The sequence below is a fragment of the Acomys minous genome (genome assembly GCF_964271855.1).
Source record: "Acomys minous genome assembly, contig: SUPER_14_unloc_2, whole genome shotgun sequence".
In the NCBI taxonomy this organism is placed as follows: domain Eukaryota; kingdom Metazoa; phylum Chordata; class Mammalia; order Rodentia; family Muridae; genus Acomys; species Acomys minous.
The window spans coordinates 228,310-237,844 of NW_028182184.1; positions in this window are offsets into that span (position 1 = coordinate 228,310).

Below are 9,535 nucleotides of genomic sequence, written 5' to 3' on the forward strand. Positions count from 1 at the left end.
AGGTGGAAATGTGCACTGTGACATCAGAGAGGACCTTGAGGACTGCTCTTGGATTCTCTCCAACGTTGCCAGTGTTCTCTTTCCTTTTGCTGGTTTTGCGTTCCAATCAAACTAAGACAATCCGTTAATGACTTACTACCAACCTCACCCATTTTTGTCTGCTGTGCAAAAAACTTACACGGCCTTCTAACAGTTTCCTACAGTTGCTAAGAAGACACTGCAGGAGGGAAATTTTGCCTTCTAGTGCCACTATAGTCATGGTTTCTCGAGAATCACACGCCCTGTGTTCACGGAAGGCAACAGTGTTCCAGCGCATGGCACCAGAGCATGCAGTGATGGGCAGCTACTCTAGAACTCTAGCCTAGTGGAGAGCTCCTTAACAGTATGCTCCAAAGTTTATACTTCCCCATTAAGCTTTCTCTGGCACCCCAAAAGGAAAAATTCTAGCATTTTCCAAAGAAGAGATTCACCAGCTTTCTGGCATCCTATGAACCACAGCTATGCCTTTTCAAACAAGGACTGGATCTGAGCCCAGTAAGGAAAACTCTCCCTTGAATACGTCCTCAGCACTAGGGGTGTGACTCATATAATATACTATAAAATTGCCATGGACCAGCAAGACGGCTCAGCAGGCAAGGGTTCTTGTCACTAAGCCTGAAAACCTCAGTTCAATCCCCAAGACCTAGCTCATGGAAGGAGAAAACCAACTCTCTCTGACATCCACAGGCACATCTTGGCACATGAACCCGCAACACAGGTATCCATACACACGTACCCACATGTGCACATAAAAAATAAACCTGATTTTTAAATTGCCAGATTACATACCATATTCACATATCATTCCCATATTCTTTTTGAGTCTCACTCACGTTGCTTATATTACATTTCCCTATTCAAAGGACTGTACACACAGGCAGAGTCGGGCAGAGATGTAATCTCCAGCTGAAATATCACCTAAGCCCACAGGTTAAAGACCAGACTGAGCTGGTGGTAAGCCTCCATCTCAAAACCAAACAAAGTAAGTTACTGTATAACTTACACTCGCTTTGGACTGGTAAAAAAAAAAAAAAAAAAAAAAAAACCAAGCCTCATTGTAGTGAGGTCACTACAAACCTGAAGAGATGCTATCCCATGCTATTGCAAATCACTTCATCATCAGGAAACAGCTCCAAGGCCTGCTCATAGCAGCCAAGTAAGTCTTGTACTCTACTGAGTGCATCAAGCTCTTCAGCCCACTTGAAAAGTGTATACTGAAAAGTTTCCTTCACAAACAAGAAAAAAAAAATTACAAATTAGTAAACAAGAAAGAATTCATAACTCTAGCTGAAGATTCCAACAAATGGAACTATAAATGGAACGATGACCTTAAATTGCTAATTTTTAGTAAGTACAGTTTGCCAAATGTGGTGGTTTGAGTAAGGACAGCCCCACGGGCTCACACGTGTGAGTGATGGTGATACAGCTGTCTCTAAGTCACTGCTGTTCCTGTAAGTAACCCCAATAAAACTCACTGGTTCACCAAGTTGGACTTTGGTGGGATCCATATTTTGGTCTGTCATGGGGTCGCTATCTAGAGTGAGTATGTATGTGTTGCGTCCCCCAAGTTTGGTAAAAAAAAAAAACATATCCTAACTGCACTATCTTTAAATCAACACCTCCTGACAATCCATACTGTTACGGCTTAACCTGACCGTTACAGTCACTTGGTACAATGCACCAACTTCCTCCTCACTGCCAACCTAGCCCGTCTCATTTCCCTCTAACGGTTTGCCACGACACTGAACTATGGAAAGAAGGCAGGCTCACACATTCCAGCTTCAAGTCAACGAACTTTACACACAAGAGTCAACACCTGGAACTGAATTATAACAGTTTATTAGAAAGATAAGGATAACGAAGGAGATTCTTTTCTTACATGGTAGATAGTCTAGATACCTAGGTCTTACACGAACAGCTCAACAGTTCTTCCATAGGTTAGTAGAATGGGGAGCTAGGAACACTGGTCAGTAGCTGAGCACTTTCCTGGGATGCCTAAGGCCCTCAGTTTCGACTCCGGTAACAAGAAAAATGAGTAAATAATACAACAGCTAAGGGGCTGAGGAGATGGCTCAGCAGGTAAGAGCAGTGCTTGCTGCCCTTGCAGAGGACCCAGGTTCAGTTCCCAGCACTCAGCTGCTTACAACTGCCTATAATTCTAGTCCCAGGAAATCGAGCCGGGCGGTAGTGGCGCACGCCTTTAATCCCAGCACTCGGGAGGCAGAGGCAGGTGGATCACTGTGAGTTCGAGGCCAGCCTGGTCTACAAAGTGAGTCCAGGACAGCCAAGGCTACACAGAGAAACCCTGTCTCAAAAAAAAAAAAAAAAAAAAAAAAAAAGGAAGAAATCGAATGCCCTCTTTTGGTCTTAGATACACGCACACATGTGGAATGTGTGTATATATACATACACACACACGTACACACATATATTATACACACACATATACATACACACATACATATACATGCAAATATGCTTACATATTAAATTTATTGATTTATTTTTGGTTTTTCAAAACAAAGTTTCTCTGTGTAGCCTCGCTATCCTGGAACTCACTCTGTAGACCAGGTTGGCCTCAAACTCAGAGGCCTGCCTCTGCCTCCCGAGTGCTGGGATTGAAGGCATGTGCCACTACTGCCTGGCTATGTACTAAATTTAAAATTTTTTAAATGCAAGTTTAGTGACTCAGTGTGACTGAAGTGTGGGTATAGGTAGCAAAGAGAATATCAAGAAAGCAAACAGAAGCTTGAGGCTTTTGCAAAGAAATATGAATTTGGTTTCCTATAAAAGGAAACCAGAAGCCAGGCGTGGTGACGCACACTTTTAATCCCAGCACTCGGGAGGCAGAGGCAGGTGGATCGCTTCGAGTTCGAGGCCAGCCTGGTCTACAAAGTGAGTCTAGGACAGCCAAGGCTACACAGAGAAACCCTGTCTGGAGAAAAACAAACAAACAAACCAGTTACTAAGTCCTACTGAATGCTGGTTATTACGTTTGTTTGTTTGTTTGTTTGTTTGTTTGTTTGTTTAAAAATAAGACAAGGGCTCACACAACCCAGGCTAACCTCAAACTCATTGTGTAGCTGAACTTCTGAGCCCCCCTGCCTCTACCTCGCACATGCTGGGATTACAGCTTATCCTTGCCACACTAGGTTTAGCCCTTGTGCACAATTCTACCAACTGAGCTACATCTCTGGCCATACACCTAAGTTTTACGTAATTATTTTTTCTGTGTTGGGACTGGAACCCAGAGCCTCACATCCAGGGCCATTCTAAGGCAGGCTGTTGTCCAGGTCTATCCTCCAAGCCAAACAACTGCCACTTTGGGGGGGGGGGGGCGGAGATAACTGTGCCACCTGCAAAAGATCACACCAGATGGACCTGTTGACCTTTTCAATCCCTCCCAGAACGGCAGGCTGGGTCACATGACACTCTCCTGCTGTTCCATACCACCTGTTTTTGTTTTTTAAAGATTTACTTACTTGTTTATTTATTTATTTATTACGTATACATTGCTCTGCCTGCTTGTACCCCTGAAGGCAAGAAGAGGGGACCAGATCACATTCTAGATGGTTGTGAGCCACCATGTGGTTGCTGGGAATTGAACTCAAGACCTCTGGAAGAGCAGTCAGTGCTCTTAACCACTGAGCCATCCCTCCAGCCCCCTCCATACCACCTGTTCTGAGCAATACTATCCTAACTGCACAGCTTAGGGTACAGTCTAGAGCAGTGGTTCTCAACCTTCCTAATGCTGTGACTCTTTAATACAGTTCTTCATGCTGTGGGGACCCCAACCACAAATTATATTCATCGCTACTTCATAATGATAATTTTACTACTGTTTCAATTGTAATGAAATACCTGATATGCAACCCTGTGACCAGGTCCTGACATTTCTACGAGTTACAAAAGCCTAATGCTACTGACATCTAGTGGGCAGAGGACAGACCAAGGAAGACAGTATACCTTCTGCACACGATAACGCAAAACCTCCAGCGCAGGGCTAATTTAAATTAGATACTGAAGGAGAGAAAGAATTACCCTGCCTCGTTCGCACTTAAGGGGCCTTTGAAATCTTAAGTGAGGCAGAAATTTTGAAAGAGGTGTGTGACAACTCTTGACTTTTGTTACTAAAACATCGCTGTATTGAGAGGGGCTGCAGAGAGCCTCAGTCTATCTCTGTCTCTCTCTGTCTCTGTCTCTCTGTTACACACACACACACACACACACACACACACACACACACACACACACACACACACACACACACACACACACACACACACACACACACACACACACACACACACACACACACACACACACACACACACACACACACACACACACACACACACACACACACACACACACACACACACACACACACACACACACACACACACACACACACACACACACACACACACACACACACACACACACACACACACACACACACACACACACACACACACACACACACACACACACACACACACACACACACACACACACACACACACACACACACACACACACACACACACACACACACACACACACACACACACACACACCACCCTGTTGGCCACCGGGAAGGAAGGCCTCACCTTCACGTCGTCTTTGAGCTCTGGTGCCAGGCTGAGCACTAGGAGGTAGTGGGCATAAGCAGTGCCGAAGTCCTGGGCGCCCAAACAGTGCTCAGCGCTCTGCAAGGATCGCGCCACCAGCCGGTCCCGGCCGGCCGCACCTGCGCCACCACCCCCTGCTCCCCGGCGGGACCTGGGCCTCGAGTTCGGCATGGCTGAGTCTCCGCTCGGAAGCCCACGAGGAAGACGCCCTTGTCCGGAAAAGAGTCTCCAAGCCCAGGACCCAAGGAAGCAAGAGAACACACAGAGGTTGGAGGAGATCACCTCCACAGAGTGGGGAGCTCCGCCTTCTCAGCAGCGGACGGAGCTGCGCGCGCACCGGCGGCGGCGCGCTGTGATGACGTCACCCGGCGAGCCGCGCGCGCTCTCGGGGAAAGCGCCGGCACTGCTAACGCCGAGGAGTACATGGGATGTAAGCCCCTTCTGCTCCGCTGTCACGTTGCTTTGACCGGCCAGGTTTCCCACCTTGTACAGTGTGCCGCTGCGAGTCTCAAGACTCTGCTCGCGTCAGGCGTGCGCGATGCTCCAGGCCTCTGGATCTCAGCGCACCACTCGTACTTGTGCAAAACGAAGTAAAAAACTCATTAAATTTGGCCATGGTGTAGTCTCTTAGCGTCAAGTATTCTCACAAGACCCAATGAGGCGGAACTTTGGATCACGCTCCATAAACGCGATCTCTCTGAGAACTACTTCAAGGTTGCACAAGTCACTGGGATGGGTACAGCGGAATCCGAATTTCCTAATCCCTGTTACATTAGTCAAGTGTTTCTCCTGCTCTTTAGTTTTGCTTGTGTGCTTTCCAAGCTATTCATATCCTCCTTATTTGGTGCTTTCTGAACTAAGCAATGTAGAATTTAACTATACAGCATTTCTCTAATAAGATGGAAAAACACAGAGAAAGCCTCTACACCTAATGGGACTGAGTAGAACATAAAGACCAGTAGACTTGGGGTAAGGGTTTTATTGTTCCAGCCCATGCTTTTCCTCTTTATCTAGCAATTCTCCCATAAGACATTGAGACAGACCCAAATGAAAGCATCAGACAAACTCCATTTTTAAAACGAAACTCCATTTTGTGTTAAACTTAGCCAAGGGCTGAACCCAGATTCCAGAAAAACCACAAAGTAGTCTAGACAGAAAAAAGTTCCCTAGCAACACAATCAGCTCACCTTGGGAAAGTCCAAATATACTCTCTGCTGGTCAAACTGACCAGCAAGTGGTCTGGCACATAGCAACAACCAATTAGGAGAAGCCAGGCCAAAGTTCCTAATGCCCCTGTGACTACTTCAACCAATCTTTTCTATAGGCCAACTTGCTCCTACAACTATTACCCAACCATGAAATGCCAAGGCTCTAACTCTTTCTGCCCAAGTGCCATCCAATCATATACTGTAAAACCCATTTCTGTGTCTAAAACCTATAAAAACCCCTCTCAACTGAGAGTTGAGGCTGCTTCCCTGCATCTGCTGTGTCAGTGCATTGGTGGGTGGCCCGGGGATTCGAACCTGCATTAAAGACTTCTTTGCCACTACATTTGGACTCAGCTCTTGGGTGGTCTGTTCGGGGAGTCTCAAATTTTGGGCATAACACCAATAATGTTCTCTTCCTGTCATAAGTCATGAGGTTGTTCTAACTATGCAATGAGATAGTTATAAAAACATTTTTACTTATACCTAGTTAATGCAATTCATTGTTACCATTATCTAGAATCATTTTGAAATTATCTGAAATTTTCAAAAAGTTATTACACCTGTAAACATTCAACCAAATATTTATGAAATTATTTGCATGATGGAAAAGCCAGAGGTGACAGACTGAAGCTGAGGAGGAGGGGGGGGCATCTCAGTCCTGCTTCCCAGGGACATCTGGGGCCATGCTGCCAGTGTTAATTTTCAACTTAACAATCCAGAATCACCTGGGAGACTGACTGGCCTTTGGTCATGTCTGCGGGTGGTTATCTCCAGCTGCGGTGGGTAACGCCGTTCTCCAGCTGAGCCCCTGGACTGTGTAACTGGAGAAAGGAAATGAGCCACAGTGTGTGTTCATCAGTCCCTGCCTCCTGACTGGGACAATGGAAGGACCAGCTACTGCATGCTGCTGCCGCCCGGCTTCCCTGCAGTCTTTCTCCCTTACATTGCTTTTGGCAGAGTCTTTGTTTTGTTTTGTTTTGTTTTGTTTTTTTAAGATTTATTTATTTTATTTATTGCATATGAGTGCTTTTTATCTGCCAAAGAGGGTATCAGATTACATTATAGATGGTTGTGAGCCACCATGTGGTTGCTGGAAACTGAACTCAGGACCTCTGGAAGAGCAGGCGGCGCTCTTGACCACTGAGCCATCTCTCCAGCCCCTTGGCAGAGTCTTTTATCACAGCAATGGGAAAAGAAACTGAGACAGCGAGCGGTGTTTGTTTGAACATTTGGTCCCTAGCCAGTGGTGCTGTTTGGGAAGATGGCGAAGCTTCCGGAGAGCAACTGGGCCACTGAGGTCCGGCCTTGGGGTTTCACAGGCTAGCCCCACTTGCCCTTCTTCTTGGCAATTCATGGAGATCACACCTGCCTCCCTGGCTATAAAAGATCGTGTTCCCTAAAACCGTATGCAGAAACGAACCCCTGCTCCCATAAGGTGCTTATGGTCAGGTGTTTCCATGACAACAAGACAAGTAAGTGATACAGGGAAGATCCGTCATTCTATTAGCACATGAGTCTCTGCTTACCTGAATTGCTTGACTTTGCAAACTATCTTGTCTTGTGGGCATGCTCTCCCCTTCCATGGGCAAGGTTTCTTAACATTTGTTTTTGTATCTGCTGGGTTCCAATGGCATGATCCAAGTACCTAAAACAACTACAGTACATGAATGGTACTCAGAGAGGACACGTTTCCATGACAGAAACAGGGAAAGAACAATTTAATTTTCTGCAGGAAATGTTCCACTGCCACTTTTTCTCAGCCGTAGAATTTATTCCGTATGTCCCACAAAGTACACTGGTTACTTTTTTTTTTTTTTTATCATCATCAATGTTGGCTAAGAGTGGGAGGAGCAGGACTGGAAAGAGACAGCTCAGTGGCTTAGAGAGTGTACTCCTCTTTCAGTGGACAAGGTCAGTTTCCAAAATCCATATCGGATGGTTTACAAACTCCTCTGAGTCTGGCTCTAGGGATGTGCTGGTTTAACTAGGAATGGCTCCATTGACTCATGTGTTTGATGCTTGGCACTACTAGGAGGTGTGGCCTTGTTGGAGGAAGTGTGTCACTGTGGGCTTTGAGGTCTCTTAAGCTGAAGCTTTGCTCAGTGTGGCAGTGTCCGAGAATCCAGATGCAGAACTCTCAGCCCCTCCTCCAGCACCATGTCTGCCTGCTGCTGCCACGCTTCCCACCATGAGGATAATCAACTAAACTGTATGCCAGCCCCAATTAAATGTTTTCCTCGTAAGAGTTTCCATGGGCATGGTGTCTCTACACAGCAATAAAACCCTAAAGAAGACAGAAGATCTGGGGCTCTGTCTCCATGAACAGACATCCACATAGCTAAAGTAACAAAACTAAATCTTTTAAAAGAGAAACATGGAGCTGGGCAGTGGTGGTGCACGTCTTTAATCCCAGCACTCAGGAGGCAGAGGCAAGTGGATCTCTGAGTTTCAGGTCAGCCTGGTCTACAAAGCAAGTCTTGGACAGCCAAGGCTACACAGAGAAACCCTATCTCAAAAACAAAACAAACAAAAATCCAAAACAAAACAGAGAGAGAGACAGAGACAGAGACAGAGAGAGAGACAGAGACAGAGACAGAGTCAGAGACAGAGACACAGAGACAGAGACAGAGACAGAGACGGAGACGGAGAAGAGAGTAGGCAGACAGTACAGAAGGACAGAAAAAAATTAAAGAAGCCAGGTTTGGTTCTTTTGGGGGGCACTGGTTTTTCGAGACAGGGTTTCTCTGTGTAGCCTTGGCTTTCCTGGACTCACTTTGTAGACCAGGCTGGCCTCAAACTCACAGCAATCTGTCTGCCTCTGCCTCAAACTCACAGAGATCTGCCTGCCTCTGCCTCCTGAGTGCTGGGATTAAAGACAAGCACCACCGCTGGCCAGGTTTGGTCCTTTTTCTCATCACCTTTCAAATAAAGTTGTCAACAAAAAGGAAAATGATAGCCTTCCTGTTGCTTCTAAACTACTCAGATAACATGGGCTACCAGTTCTCACTACAGTAAGATATAAGTAAAATAAGTGTACCACAGATCATTTGTGCATCTTTATATAATACAGTTTGCAGGTACTATCTGAGGTCTTTTGCCAAAATAGGACTAACAAGGTAGAATGAATGCCTGGTCATCTAAGAAACCACAATGGAGCTGAGCATGGTGGTGTGCTCAGGATGTGAAGGAAAACAGGCCTCTGGGATCCAGGCCAGCCTGGTCTGCAGAGAAAGTTCCAGGACAACCAAGGCTACACAGAGAAACCCTGTCTCAAAAGAAAAGAAACCCTCCCCCCAAAAAAAAGAAAAAAAGAAAAGAAACCCAAATAAAAAAATAAATTTGACTACTCTATTGTGCATTTATTCCGTTCTGTCTTGTTTTGTTTTTGTTTTAGACGTTTTCTCTGGGTAGCCTTGGCTGTCCTAGAACTCACTTTGTAGACCAGGCTGGCCTCAAATTCACTGAGATACACCTGTCTCTGTCTGTGCTGGGATTAAAGGCGTGCGCCACCACACCTGGCTGCAAGGTAACTTTTAATGTAGTTGTACTATTCTGCTGCAGATTTGAAGTGCAATTATGAGTGCTTCCTTAGTATACATAAGTCCCCAGGTTCAATCCCCAGTGACACCAATATATACATACCATATGTGTAAT